The sequence below is a fragment of the Solea solea genome, chromosome 2 (genome assembly GCF_958295425.1).
Source record: "Solea solea chromosome 2, fSolSol10.1, whole genome shotgun sequence".
In the NCBI taxonomy this organism is placed as follows: domain Eukaryota; kingdom Metazoa; phylum Chordata; class Actinopteri; order Pleuronectiformes; family Soleidae; genus Solea; species Solea solea.
This window is the reverse complement of record NC_081135.1, coordinates 23,482,326-23,498,785: the sequence shown is the minus strand read 5'-3', so window position 1 is coordinate 23,498,785 and position 16,460 is coordinate 23,482,326. Positions and strand designations below refer to the sequence as shown.

Genomic DNA, 16,460 nt, shown 5'->3' with positions numbered 1-16,460 from the left:
TGCAATCAGCGGCTGTTGCTCCGGCAACGCTGATGTCACACAAGTCGAGTGCTCGCCATTGCAACAAATCATTTCCTTTAAGCAAATGTAATTGAGTATTTGTACAGTAGGAGACTGTCAGTGGAGACTATTTACATTACAGCCTGAACCTGCAGGGCATTAGTTCTTAGTGCCTGTTCTCAGAGGGAAGAGCTCACCAGACCTGGTGACCTTACAAAGTAGCCAGGAGAAGGTAACTATGGCAACGCAGGCTACTTTGGAGCTGTGGAAACCCGGAGAGGATCAGGGTCACAGTGGTGCAAGTGATAGGATGGAGTCATACAGCTTTTTTTTTTTTTTTTTTTTTGAAAAGGGAGAGCTCTAACACTTGCATCACTTCTTTCTTTGTTTCCAGCAGCTATTGTTCCTACAGAGACTATTTCATGTCACAAATTAGGATTTTAAGGAACAGAGTAATGACGTAGCAACGTAGCTATTACATTAAAGTAACAACATGGTAATAATATGGGTTATAATATCTAAATATGGAGTTAGTATTATGGTAATACTTATTTATAATGCAAATTCTAAGCTTGGCAAAACAATGGTAACAATGTGACAATTAGGAGATAATGTTAATACAATGCAATTTCCAAATCAATATCCAGGTAATAGCTGGATAAAGAGAATTACTGTAAAATGTTTGGAAATCAGAATTGTTCATGACCATATTTTTGAAGATCCCCAACTGTAATAATAATAAACAATTTAATAATAAAAAGAAAAACAGAACTTCTACAGCCACACTTACTTAAATATTTTAATTTATAATTAACAATAAAATGTTATAGTTGAATAAATTACTTTTTAAAGGTTGGGTGGGTTTAGACTTTACAGATTAGTTCATCTGTGACACTTTATCTCTTTTCTTTGGATAAACTCAAGCGAACTGAGCAGCGCAGTTGAGTTGCCTCACATGTTTGATTGGCTGCAAATCACATTGCAGGGTGCACCTTTCACTAGCATCCCTGTATCTGTAAGTAGGTGTCGGGATAAGTTTCCTCACTCACTCACTCCTGCCAGTCACTTGTCAAAGACTTTCATTTCCTCCTAAATATTTAACGTGTCCAAGTCCTGTACACTGGGTAAAGCAGGGGTTTATTAACTGTAGCGACGTGAAAAGATTGTCATTAGACAAATACGTCTTTAGACAAAAATATGACTTCAAGTAGAAGATAGTCATTTCATTAGGAAAAACCATGTTTGTATTCAGGGTGGATTGGAACTATTATCATTACATTTTTAGAGTCAGTGATGAAGCAAAGACTTTAAATAGTTTCATGGTTCCCAGGGTAGCAGCTACATAAAAAAAAAAAAAGAAGAAAAAAAAAAAAAAACTTTGACAACCTTACAGTGACACATTTTTATTGGATTTTAATGTAATCGTCATATTAAAAATGCCGCACCCCATAACATGACCTGTCAAATCTGAAAATCTGATTTCTATTATCTCTCTTCAAAGCAATCTTACTGTCATTTGTCAAAGTTATTGGTCATTTATCTGCGGAGAACAATATGTCTCTGTATATTGAGATGAGTAACAGTTGGTGACTCATAAAGACATCAAGCAAAAAAAACAAAAAAACAAAAAACAACCATGGCGCGATGGCCGTAAACACTTTATTGTTTATGCTCACACAAAATAAATTGTACACTCCTTATTTGTAAATCAAATTTGGATTTTAAAACCGGTAAGGTAATGTCTGCACTGCTTGAAGCCATGTGTCTGTGATAATCAAAACAACTTTTATGTGCTTCATTTAAAATTATGCACACCACTTAAATTTATGCGCACAAATGTACGACGCACGGAAGCCACTGAGAAATGACCTAATTGGCAGTTATGTGTGTTCACTAATTGTGCGACAGCTAAAGTGCTTCAAATGGGAGCCTCTCTCGCGGCAGCCATTTTGACATGTTTCGAACAGGAAGCGCACAGGTGTTACTGACCACATTCACGATTTTTTAGGAAACTAAATGGGATGCAGCCATCGCACATTTGATTGTTTACACCTGTCGTTATCCTACGGTGACCTGTCAAAATGGCTGCCGTGCGAAGGGTCCGTTAACGGCAACATTTCTGCGGTTTGGTTTGTGCTCCATGCAACATTTGACAACATCAGACGCTTTTTGCATTTCCTCTGTTGTGTACTTAGTCGGGAAGAAGTTGAATGAATAACCTCAAAGTCCTTAAACGTTGTTACAGCCAATACAGTTAAAGGGATTCTTGAGCGTTTGCTGCTGGTTTGGTATAGATGAACTCTCCCCAGAGCCTCTGTGGCCCCTGATTGAATCAGCGCGTCTCCACATCCACTGTTTCCTGGCACTGATATATTACAGGGAGCAAGCGGTGGTGTGCGCTGTCACTGCGTGGATCAAGTTATGTCACAGTCGTTTCACAGCAGCTGCAATTTTATTCAGTGGCCGTTCAGAGACACTGAGGGGTGAAGACATTAGTTTGATCTGATCCCTTTATCTGAACGTGGGCTGAGTAAGGCAAGATGAAGGTCGACTGAATTTCTTAGCGCACACACAGACACAGACAAAGAGAGGGGGCCGTACCTGGAAAGACAAAGTATAGACAGACACAAATACGTCACACTGTTAAACTTTACTGAAATGGCCAAATAACTTTGGTTTTATTCTTTATTTTTTCTTATACTGTCAACAAATTTGACTAAAGTCAAATTAAAAGCAATATTTATCTGTTTTTTTGCCACTTTTCTAGTCTTGGTGACCACTCAAAGCTGCTTTACACAGTTTTGCCATTAAATAAAAATAAAGTGCATTTTCTGTCACTTATCTTTCATAATCATTCACATGCGGCTGTAACAGCCGTCAGGAGCAACATGGGGTTCTTGCCCAAGAACACATGGGCATGTAGACTATAGCGGAGCCAGGAATCAAACCCACAATCTTCGAGTTGAAAGACGACTCGCTCTACCACTGAGCTACCGGTGCCCTGCGTAGAATTCATAGTGCATTTGTTGAGGATTATTTTTCAATCACTGATTCAATAAGCATGTCATCAACTGCAACAGTGAGGCTCACTTTAATAATAACAATCACTCAATTTCTATTGCTTTATCCTCCACATGAGGGTCACAGGGAGCTGGAGCCAATCCAAGCTGACACTCACACCTATGGTCAAATCACTAACATTCATGTTTTTGGACTGTGGGAGTATAGTCTTGGTTAAACATTGTATTGAATACAATCATAAAGACAAAGAAACAGTGATTGAAAATACATTTATCCTTGATGTGTGACAGTATGTTGATGTATTAACATAGAGACATTTTGGGTCCAAATGTTTACAAATGTCACCAGATATATAAATCAGCAAGGTTATAGGTTTTATATTTTTCAAGTTGAGTAAAGCACCTAAAAATCATAAGTAAATGATGACATTCATCTCAAAAAAAGAATGTAGTTTTACTAAAGGATTTTAAATACCTGCACGTATATGTGTATATATCTGTGTGCTACACCCAGGCCAATGAAAGTATTTTCTTCATGATAGAATATGGAGATATTCTAATGTTAATCTGATTCAGACCTTAGTGTAAATTTCCATATTATTACCAAAATGTATTCCAGTGGTGGATGCCTTATTCAAGGTGACATTGTGTTCTATACATTATGGTATGACAATATGCTGAATGTGATTACATGGCACTTATTCAACTTGTCATTTTCCACAAGGGTTAAATAAATACAAAACTGAATTAAATGTGACCATTCTTCCGTCGACAAAGGGAATCAAAAGCGGAGACGCTGCTTTGCATATTCCCCGACACTTCTCGACAAACGGGGGAGACGTGATTTAAATAAGAGCTTGCTTTCTTCACCAGCCGACCTCCTGCAAATGTTATTTATGGCCTAAAACACATCTTTTAATTCCAGATATGTATTTCTGTGATAGCCAAGTGTCAGTTTGTTGACTCAAGCCAGTGGCTTGGGCCCATTTTTCAAGCACACAATGAATATTCAAAAGATATGCTGTAGAAAGGTGTGGAGAAAAAAAAGAAAAGGGGAGAGTTAACATTAATTAATATTCGTTGCAGTAAAAATGAAAGCTATACCCGCACTAATTTCAATAGACAATTAATCATGAGGCTCAGTAATTACACCCGGGAGTTTACAAATGATTTTTTTTTAAGGGGCCAGAGTAAAGGAAAGGAGATAATCCCCTTGCCATCACAATCACTGGCTTCCCACCAATCCTGGCAGAAAGAGCAATTAGAGCAAACAGCAGCAGAGCAGTAATTGTGTACCAGGAGAAGATGAAGGCAGAATCTTAATTGCAGTGGAGGAAGATCACTTGCTCTCACACCATCATTGTGCTGAGGGAAAAGAATTTTCAGGCCAGAGCAAGTCAGTACCAACACCAGGTGCTGGAATAAAAATAACTGTATAACTGTATAACAGGAGCGCTTGCGGGAAGAGGCCAGTGTTGCACATGACATGTGGGCATCCACGTTGACCCAGTCTGGTTTTGTCACACTCGCGCTGCCACAGCTAAATCTCACAGGGCATGTAACCTTTATTTTATTTGGTTCACATGAAAATGGCACGATTGTCTTCCAAAGCTATGCTGAAAAATATTTTCACATTGTTTTCTGTGGCGCTGAACACAAGTGAGGAGACGTGAATTAATCGTGATGTATGGAAAGTGAAGAGGTGAAGTCAAGGTTTCTTATTCTATATTCAATCTAAATTACAGATGAAGCTGTAAACAATGTAAATAACCAAATAAATACATGACCTTAATTTGCGAAATCTTAATCAATCAGTTAACACAAATTAAAGAAACACAAAGTAGGGTTTGCTCTCAGGTTCCCCCACAGTTGGCAAACGGTATCATTTATCATAACATATATGATGAGATAGTAGGACTTCTAATGTACAAATCTTTATACAAATATGATGTCATTAGTTTATGTTTTTAATATATTAGTAAATGAAATGTAACCCCCCCCCCCCAAAAAAAAAGAAAAAAGAAAGATAGTGCTTTAGTTTGTGCAGCGAAACAATCACTTGATTTATGAAGTAGATGAACGAGAGGGCGAGACGAGGACAATGACATGACCTGACACACAGTGAACTCAAACACATAACCAGGTGTGACGTAAAGTACAACACAGTAGTTCTTTTTGTGACATGGGCCAGAAACCAGAAGTTACATAATGCCAATGCAGATTGACAGAGGTGACGTTCACCCTGTTATCAGTTCATGGACCATCAAAATAATATATTAGAGATATTATTAGAAGGTAGAAATCCTACATTGCGTCACTTTAATTACCAAGCAAAATGAACATAAAAAAACTATCCTTTCATGCTATGAACAACAGTTTTAGCATAGACTTTGACTTGGTGTGTAGTTTCTGTGGACTTATTGCATAATTATATATGTTGAATTGTTTTAATTTACAATATTTATTATAAAAGTATCTATATACTGTTAAATGATATACTCAACCTCATGGTGGAACCGTGGTTAGTGCTGGTGTTTCACAAGAAAAAAGGTTCCTGCATCAGTCCTTGGGTTTACCCTGCTTCCCTGTTACTGCCCTGCTGCACCTTGAATGATAAACAGTAGAGAATCAATGAATATTCCATTTTATTTTCACCACAACTACTATTTTGTGTTCTGACTCATGCAAGAAAATGAGTGTACATAGAGCACATGTACATAATTCTGATTTTAATTTAAATGTCTATGTATACACTGCCCTGATTCTATATTAAATTATATCAGCATCTTATATCTACAATCTTTTTTAGTTCCCAATTTTTAACTCAGACCGTTTATGTCCTTAAATCAGTTAGTCCACACAAGTGTTGCCAGTCCCTGTTCCAGTTTGACTAAAGGACTTTCTATCGCTGCAGTCTTTATCGCTCATGGTTAAGGTCATCATAAACCTACAGCTGTAACTCTAAATTAGTTTCATTTACCATTTCAGTTTTATTTCAACCCTGGAGTAATTTTCCTTCACTTCGACCCTCTCTGTGTAACGCATTAGTTGCTTGACTTGAATTGACCACAACATGATGCTATTTTAAAGGTCAGTGACCCAGGACCGGCAGTTAAACAGAGCATGTTGCTGCGTGCTTGAGTGTGTTTGCGGTGAATCCTAGTGACTCATAAGAGAAACTATAAGACAAGACCCTAACCCTTTACCACAGAGTTAATACTGGTTTTGATTTTGAGGATTGCTGTTTGGTCCTATGTGTTGTGAGAAAAATGATCAATCTTTATCTAAAATGAATAATTAAATGCCAAACTGAAATGTCTCAACTAATACATCATTCACCTATAGGTCATATATGAGTGGGGTACGTGAATGTATTTCATGCTAGGCTCATATTTATTTATTTTCATTTACATTAGTATTTGTTAATTTGATTGCTTATTTGATAGGGCCAAAGCACATTAGTAAAAAAAGAAAAAAACAAACAACTAAAAACAAATAACAGTTACAAAAAACCTTTAAAATATCATACTGTTACTTATACTTATCTGTCTCTCAGATCATGAAAACAGTCTTATTTTACCTTCATATTTTGCATATTGTCTTTGCACCAGAGCGTGTAACAGCAAACCTGAGCAAAGCTTTTCTGTGGCCATGTGTCAGGAAAATTCCTACCCAGTCTGTTTTTTTATGGATATGATGGGACTGCACGGAAAAAGCCAAATTTCAGTGATCTGTTTAGAAAAGTCTTCCCAGACCAGGAGAGCCTCATAATCGTTAAGAAATGAATTAGATCCACGGTGAATGATCGGTGCCGCCTCTGATCCCAGTTTCTCGTGTAAGAAGATACAAGAGCAGGCATGCGGGAGCCACGTGCCTTAACCCCAGCTTCCTGTGTAACAGTATAGCATTTCTGTTTAACTTTATAATCAGGGCTTTATTAATGCAGTGCTTTTCTTCCGCCTAATAATGAAACAACACAAATAAAATAAATTGTGATCAATGGAGGCAAGCAGAGACAGATGAGGAGTCTGTCACACTGGGGATGATACCAATTTATCTCCTTAATGCATCTCCATGGGGTTCTCTCACTAAAGGATACAGATTACTGAACCCCCTTGTCTCAGAGGGATCTGCGTGAGAAGAATCCATATAACACACAGAGATGGAGAGCCCTCCCCTCCTCTTGTATCATTCATGCTTCTTGGTCACTCCCTTCATCAAATGTAAAAAAATCCAGAGAATGTATGCATTTATGCCGAGGATGTTTTCCTGTAGTGAAAAATACAATCTAGTTTAAATGGCTGCACATTTACATGCACGCATGCTCCTTTCATGAATTATTTACCCAAATAATTTGAAGTTTGTTGCTATGAGTAATACTGCTATGATAACACCTGCATGCCCAGACACACAGCACTGTGCGCTGTCTTGCTTTGTTTTGTACTAGAAGGTTGTTTTATTTATTTTCATTTTCACGTTCATGTTCATGTTGCAAGTGGAATTGAATTTCTTTATTGTGAGTATCGCGTGTAAGGTTGTTTTATGGCAGATAAAAACCAAACCACCGCGACGCCGGTACAGAGAAAGGAAATCTGAAAAATCTGGAGCAACACAATCAGCAGCTCGGGGTTTTTCTACTTCTCAGAAAGGATGAGCCATAAACAAGCCAAACTATAAACAACCGAAGTGTTGCAGCGGGGAGAGAGACAGAAATCTAACATGTGCTGGTGAATGAAGACGGGGAAGGCACACCCCTGCAGTAAATAAGGAATTCCCTGCAGCTCTGCTCACAAACCAGAAGGCAAAAGTCAACCAGGTCACTGTGTAACGAAAAAAGAAAGAAAGGAAGAAAAAAAAAAAACCTAATAGCAGAGACATAGTTGAGGTCAGGCAGTAAAAATACAGTTGCTCTCTGCTGCAGGTATGAAGGACAACATTATTAAGACTAATCTGGAGGCTTTGATCCTAAACTTGTCGAGCAGGATCAAACGTGCAGCAACTTGGAACAAAACCCATGTGCTCCATCTTTCCTGAGTGAAATACTCCTTTTCTGGTGCCAGAAAAATAAAGAAACCAGTTTATGTTTTCATATATAAACATGCTTTCATTCACAAGATTTCAACATTTGCTAAAGGCAATGGCATTTCAGGAGGCCCAAGGTCAAATTTAGCCGGGGTCGTAAATTGTTTTGTTTGATGGCCTACATTTGCCTCAATAGCAGGGGGAAGGCCAAGCCCATAAAAACGTAAAAGACAGGCCGGCCGACTGTGGGCTTGGCTGCCAGCATTGTTGTCCTGGGGACCACGAGATGCTCCCAGTGGAGGTTTCATGGTGAATAAAGACTGTTATGGCCCACCATTGGCACACACAGTGGGCTCATAGAGCTTATTACTGCCGTGGCTCAGTCAGAGAGGAAGTCACAATGGCAAACTCAAAGCTGCAGCCATTCCATTGTCATCAGCGAAAAGGGGCCTGCCACTAACAGAGGGATTCATTTCTCTTTGCTCAGGGATTCAGGGCAAGAAGCAGTGAGGGACTGATAAACAGCAACATCATATATATATCTATATATATATATATATATATATATATATATATATATATATATACAGTATATATATATATATATATATATATATATGTGAAAAGATGTGTTCAGGTGCTCAAATGTAGACTTTGAGTTGTGGATTTTCACTCTATGTCGACCTTGTTTTGCTGCATTAATGGTTTGATTATGGCAGATTGATGTCCTAGCCTGACATCTATGAGCCATATGAACAGGCCAAAAATGATAATCATAAAAAAAAAATGTGTTTTAAAAGTTAAGGCAGGAAATTCTGTGCATTTTTAATCATGTCTATATAATGTCAAGACAAAACCAACAATGCACTTTGTCCATTAGTTTATCAAATTTAAATATTTAAACATGTTCTTTTTTAACGACAAAAAAAGTTCCTTTAAAAAACTGACTAATTTGTTCTTTGCGGCAGAAAATGTCCCTAGGAACTCTTAAGGGATAAACAACAAGGTATTTTTTAGGTTTCACCTGAAGTTTTTTTTAATAGGAGGAAATAATGCACTTGTTGAATTTCAAATTAAACTTCCATCCACAGGTTTATTGTTATGAAGGAACAGTTCGGCACTTGTTTGCATTTGAACCCCTGTGATCCAAAGGAATAAGCTTCTGATATACACAGACATAAAGTCATGGCATATTGCAGCATTATCCTTTAATCAGCTCCATCACAGCATTGTGACAATATGTATTTTATGGCCTGAAATATTATATAATTTGAGTTTTAATTTTCTTTAGCCACAGTGTTTTGACTCAGTGAGACAGAGTGATGTCTCTCTGTCTTACATCTATTAGCCATTTTTGATATGTAGCTCTAATATAACTGAAGCACAGGTACAAGATATTAGTATGAATATAGTAGTCATTCTGAATAATAATGTGAGTGTGCAGCATATTTGTTTTAAGGATATCATTTTTTAGAATGTAAAAATTCAAAGAGCAGAATAAAATGTTCCCCTACCATGTCTGTGACATTCAGCACATTCAATCCTTAAAAGGTAAAACTTAAAAACCTATAAGACATAAAACTACAATTATGTGTCTCCGATATATTGTTGATACTTCACTAAATTATGTAGTTTTATTAAATGCTACTGGATCAGGACCAAGTAGAGGATTTGCGAGGGACTATTTTCACCAATACAGATTAATACACATGTCATATGTAGTGAGTTTTGACAAAACCAGGATTGTTAATGTGAAAATGACTCCAACAGAACTATAGTCTCTGTGTTTGTGGTAGTTTTTGGAAACTTGTGGCCCGGATCAATAATCTCCATCTCCTTTCCCCACATACAAAAGTCCCAGTAATGTCAAATATTAAGCTACAGCATTTCTGACTTGAGTCTTTTCTCATAACAACACTCCAGGGTTAGAGGAGTTCGGTAGTGCAGGTTTAAAGAAACCACGTTTAAGATTTTTAAGATCCTTTTCAAGGCCACTTTGGCCTTAGCAGGTTCTTAGCACAGCAATCGATGCACAGGGTGACCATCTTGTCAAGCATAAATACACAAGTTCTTTTCAAAATAAAAATAAATTGAGATTGAAAAGGATTAGAGCAGATGAAAACACAAGCAAATGATGGAACTAAAGTGAAGGCGAGCAGACTGACTCAATCACAACTGTATTCTCTGCAATCACAGCTTCATTCTCCACAAGATTGTTATAGTTTTTATTTTTTTTAACACATTTGCCTCATGCTTCACAAACAATCATCCAAAACAAATGTAGCAATCTAGTTTATTGTTAAAATTCTAAGACTTTTAAAGACTTGTGAAGGATCTATGGACACACTGTGGAGTAAATCATGGCAGTAGATATTAACACGTGGAACGTGAGCGTGTTGGTTGCGGTGAGAGGGGGATTTGTCAATCCCCAGTGTGGACCTCCATGTTGGCTTTCCCTTGGACAGTCCAGCCATAGTCTTGGAGCCACCAGCCCTCCTCCTCCTCCTCCTCCTCCTCCTCCTCCTCTCCTGCTCCCCCTTCACTCAGCTACATCTGCTCCTCATTAACACCATTATAATGCGGCGCTGCACCTGAGGTAAATAAAACTCTGGTCTCACTGTCGTTCTGCTCCCTCATCCTCACATCAACACATCCAACACTGGGATTCTCTGTGTGTGTGTGTGTGTGTGTTCCAGATATTACTCATGTTGTGGGGACCTACATCTGTTTACACAGTCTTCCTTATGGGGACAAAAAGCAAGTCCCCATAACATAAATTGTGAAATTTTAAGGTGAAGACATGATGTATGATTAGGATGAGGTTAGGGTTAGGTTAAGGTTAGCGCTAGGGTTAGGCCAGTAGTAGTTATGGTTAAGGTTACAGTCTCCAGGAAATGAAAGTAAGTCGATGTAATGTCCTCAGAAGTCAAGGAAACCAGACTCTGTGTGTGTGTGTCACCGTGCAGAACCCAGTCAGAGGGGTTCAGATGCACCCCCTTGACCCTCCCGTTTCTCTCTCTCTCTCTCTCTCTCTCTCTCTCTCTCTCTCTCTTTCTTCCTTCTTCTTCTTCTTCTTCTTCTTAGAGAACATTAAATGTGGTCAGTAGAGGAGCTACTGGCTACACATAAAACCCCCACAGGTTCTCCATTCACAGCCATGGCCACAAAGCGGATAATGAGCTCCATAAAACTGTCAGGAGGGAAGAATAAATGTGCATCGAATACACCAACCGTAATTCAGACGTGGCTCTAAGTAGTTGGAAGAATGATAAGAAATGGTTTTCTCTGGCATTGATCAGACCCCGCAGAAATATTCACACCCCGAAATCCTATGTAAGAGGCAACAGTACGTCACGTCTCCACCTGGAGGACAGCTGTGGCGATCTGGACACTGGCCAAGTCCACCTCTCATTAACACAAAGAGATTAAACGCTATCGCACAAAACAGGTAGTTTTGAACATAACACGTCCCCCCCACCTTTTCACCTTCATATTAAACAGGACGGCAATTGTTTCCTTTTTGGCAAACGGCTCATTTTCAGCGAAGCTGCAGCAGCTGCATGTGCAAAATGACTGTATGTGCTGTGTTCTGGCGTCTGATTAAATGTGTCTTCCCTGAAACATTCGAGAGCTCATTCTCACTTTATGGCTGAGATATTTATTTAAACACATAATGACGTAGATACATGGCATTTAGAATTGGGCACAATTTCATTATTCTGCCATTACCATAAATATGACATCCAAATAAAAATTCCCCCCAGATCTGATTTACTTGGACGCGAAGCAGTAGGCAACTTTGAACAATGCAGTTTTGACAAATGAACATGACATGTGGGGGGAAATAATTTGACAGGTGACAAATGTTGAGCAGTGATACAATCTGAAAAGCAGGCCACCTGAAATATGACTCAGTCCATTAAAATCATTCGCGGAGGATATTGAGTAGTTCTTTAAAGACTCCAAATATCCGATAAGATTTACATTCATTTGATTAAATGTATTTTATGACGATTATTACATTTCACACAAAAGCACGGCCGGCATTTAGATACACGTGTCTGATACGTATGGGGACAAATAAACCCCTCTCTTTTCATAATGCTGTACCATAAATTGGTATCATGGGTTCTTTGTTATTCTTTTTCATATGTTTTGATTCAAATTTTTTTGAGATCACACTCTCTCGCTTTCTGCGCTTAAAATAGCTCAGATTAAAATAATAGCTTAAGTCGGCTGTGGCTGGCAAAAGTTAAGATTTAATGTAATTTGTGGAAAATAAAGGAGCCTGATAGAGTCACACAAGCATGTTTTTGGTAGAATATCCTCATTATCAGAACGAGTTTGATATTTCCTGCAGCTGCTGTTTGTTCACAACAGTGATGAGGTCGAAGTCAACGTGCACATGCAGACACACACACACACACAAGAAAAGAAAAGGTCCAGATTAAATGCACAGTTGCAACTGCAGTGAGGATGCAGAATTACTGTACTGAATCATCTTTGCCTGATTTCTCTCTTTCCTCATTAGATATTGTTGAGTTACAGTTAAAAACAATGGTTAATTTTCTTAGACTCGTGAAATTAGGTCAGTGGGTTTCGATGTTTGTGTTTTCAGTTTTCCTTATCTTGCATTCAAACATTTCACATTTCCCCTGATTTACATTCATTTGGGGAAGTATTGCTCGTGATTTATGGGCACATGTGGCCGAGCGGAGTTTCACTGACTCTCTCACTCTGATGCTCAGACTTTGCTCCAACACAAACACAGGAGTCAAACTCAGTCGGGGTCTGATGCTATTCATTCTCCGCATGTTAGGAAACTGCTGCAAATGCTGCCACGGTGTGTCTTATATTCCAAAAACACGTTTGGTAAACGATAATGCAATTTGTTAGATATGCATCGATACAAAGAGTATTGATGCATACAACATAAACAGGTTGACTTTACTCTTGGTTACTGTTTGTTTTTACAGTGCTTTGTTTTTTTTTATCACAGCTGGTATTATATCTGGATTATCTTACATACTTTTTTAATATTCTGTACATTTGGCTGTTTGTTGTCTCTTCCATGCTGTGTTTTTTTCTGCAATATTGTCCAAGATAAATTTCCCTGTAGGGACAATAAAGTCTAATTTGATTTGATTTGATAATCCTGAGACAAAGCCACAACCCTTATCTACAGAGTTGTCTTCACAATGTGACACTAGATGGCACAAATTTAACTTGTGATCAAGGAAATCATATGTTAATACTAGCTGTAGTATTATACTATACTAATACTAGCTATTCTTAGCACCAGGCTCTCTAAGCAAAGGTGCACTGTTCACATGAGGTATTTTAACTTGGTCAAGATTTACAGTGCAGACCACTGACTTGTGAGATTTAGGTCTGAGACAGGGTGGGGGTTAAAGCTACATAAAAAACATGAATTCTTCACGTCCTTATCCATGGTCTGGTCCCCGATTAGTCACCAAAAAAACTATCTAACATATACCCACATACTTTAAGTGAGCTCAATTTTTCCTCTGCATTCAACTGTTGCTCTACTGCCTGAGCTTGAAGCACAGAGAGCTCTGAGATGGAAATGTGTTGCACATCTGCACCGTTACCGTAAGCAGTTCTCACATTTTTCGACTCTTGCATATGTTTCTTTTCACTCAAGCATCAACAATTCACCCCAGTAAGAAAGCGTAATCCTAGACAGTTGTGTTCATTTTGTGTTGTTTGGAGTTTATTCCTCGCTGCATCTTCTTATAATGTCGGTAAAATAATTGATTGGTTACACATGTTCACTGCCTAATTATCTTTTATGTATTGGTTTCTTTTTTCCCTTTCCCCCCCTTTTTCAGAAGCCAGTGATTTACTGTTCATGAATTTATGCAACAAGGGAAAGCAGCCAGTTCTGGAAGCTATAACTCATAGGCCAAAAGTCGGCCTTATTTACATTGTATACAATACAAACCTGGGCTCTTGTTTTGTTTTAAGCCCGGTGTGTAAATCTTCATGGGAAAGCATGAAGCTAATGGTTGTCCGAAAGTGTGAAACACCGGAGTAGCAACAACAGTGGAACATCTACAGAATCTATTTTCTGTGCTCCTGCTCCTTTTCAGACATTAGTCATGAAATGAGGCACGTTTGTTACAGTGAGGATCAACATTAAATCTCCATATTTTTCATTATAAATATTACCTTGAGTGTTGATTTCGCACGACCACTGGATTTTGCCCATGAATTGCAAAATGAAGTGTAAAGCGATGCAGTTGGATCACTTAAGTTTTTATTATTTTATTCCACTTGTCTTATGTGTATTTCATTTGCATTGGCAGCGCAGAGTGTACAGTGTGGGAGTAATAGTGAAGACACTTTACCGAGGTTAATGGCTTAAGGTCTTTCTCGCCCAAATGTTACTTTTATGGCAGACTTTGGCAGGGAGGCTTTTGTTTCATTAGACTGCGTCTTTATCATTTATGCATTGATGGGAACGCGGGGTTTTTGGGGTTAGAGACACTTTTTCCTCTAAATGGTATTTCATTCATACAGCCACAGGGCAAGGCTAATGGAATCCGCTGATCCCTACTCTTGTGAATAGCCTCAGAAAGGACAGACAACAGCCCCTGATTATGTGCACAAAATATTTCTGCAGCTGTAATGCATTAAATATTTTATATTCAAAACATTTGATGGCTATCAGTAAACTTCATAACAGCTTTCCCAGATCTATAAAAGTATCTCTGAGTTTGTTTTCACTTTCATCTGCAATGAATTCTCAGTTTCCACAGGCTATGAGAGAGAAGTGTGGATGTGTTTTATGTATTTTATATTGATTGGGTGGGCTTATTTAATTCAATTGCTGCATATCCTTACTTGGAGGGGCAGTGAAAATCGTTTGAGAATCAATGTGCGGAAGCAAGCAAGACAAAAATAATTGACTGTTTTCAAACTCCTGCAGGCAGCAGAATATATAACCAAAACAGCTCCCAGGGAAGTCTGAAATTGGTTTAGCAAATCCTTCAGCCATATATCCAAACCAAGAAAAATGGTAATAGTAGAAATCCATTTCAAACTCTGCAGTGAACACGAAGTTTATCCCCCATTTTTTATGTTCTAACTTTCATTCTGATATACAGGAGTATGTTAATGGTCAGTAAGGTCTACCTCAGCTAAAGGAGAGACAGGCTGTGTGTGGTTTTATCTTGATTGGTTTCGGGGTGTACAGACCAGATGCAGTGAGGTGGCGCTCCCCCCCACTGAGCCGCCTCCCTGGGTGCCTGGAGGTCCACTTTCAATCTATTTGCTGTAATTGCCGTCAGAGTGTACACCTTGGAGTCCTCTAATTCCCTCTTTTATTTCAGCCACCATGAGGGAGACCATCTGTCCTCTTGCCTGCACCTCCCCCAAAACACACATACACACACACACACACATGCACACATGCGCACACACATATAGCATGCCAGGGTTTTTTGGTCTGGGGCTTTGATACATCACACCTTGGTCCACCACCCAGTGTCATGTGACTGCAGCAAAGCCTATGTGGTTTATGAAGTGCCAGTGAGGATGACCATGGTGCCGTCACATAAAAGGTAAATGTTGTCAGAATAATGCAAGCAAAGTGACACAGTTTCCCATCTGCTGACTTTCAATCAGGTTTCCGGAAATCTGAGAGTAGGGTTATCTCTCTCTCTCTCTCTCTCACTCTCTCTCTCTCTCTCTCTTTCTCTCTCTCATCCTCAGTTACTCTGGGCTTCATTGCTGCAAATGGGCTGGCCCTCTTTTTCATCTAAAATTTAGGTTATACCCTTGCTACCTGCTACATTTCCTGGCCCCTGGGAGAGCAGACTGAAGCTGTTGTTTGCATTACTACGGCGCAGTGTTTTCTCCTGAGGTGGCCACATTTTGTTTGAGGAACTACAGCTTTGTTCCAGACCATTAATGACAGCCAGGGCTCGACCCCGGCGCCTCAGTAGGACAGGTGCTGTGCAGGTGCACACCTTTTTTTCCAGCTCTATATCTGGCTTTTGTCCACAGGTTCTCTTAGCCCTCGGCGTCTCGTGTCTGCGAGTTTCACATTTCAGATCTTCTGGGGGAAAAAAAAGGAAGAAAAAAGGTCTAAGCATTCATTTTAAGTCAATAAAAAGTAATTTAGAGGCTGAGCTGAAAAGAATGTTTCGCTGAAATGAACAAAAACAAAAATAATGCTGGTAGCAGGTCAGGACACCCGAATAATAAGGTGACATTTCCTCTATCTATCTCAATGCATCCGTGCTCTCGCACTGTGTCTTTGTTTGTGGATTTCTCGACTGCAGCCACAGTGTCTGGGGCGCGACTGATTTAAATACCATCCCATCTCATTAACATGCACAGATAGAGCTGCGAGGGCCAATTACATTCATCTTGTCATGTGGCTGGCCTTCC

General features: G+C 39.0%; 1 long non-coding RNA gene across 1 annotated transcript; it reads right to left on the bottom strand.

Annotated features, from left to right (window-relative positions):
- Positions 1–1,463: 1,463 nt before the first annotated feature.
- Positions 1,464–15,422, bottom strand: LOC131455253 (uncharacterized). Its single transcript, XR_009239783.1, has 3 exons — positions 15,264–15,422; positions 5,525–5,625; positions 1,464–2,601 (listed from the first exon to the last, which is right to left on the bottom strand). It is a non-coding gene; the product is annotated as an uncharacterized LOC131455253 (long non-coding RNA).
- Positions 15,423–16,460: the final 1,038 nt, after the last annotated feature.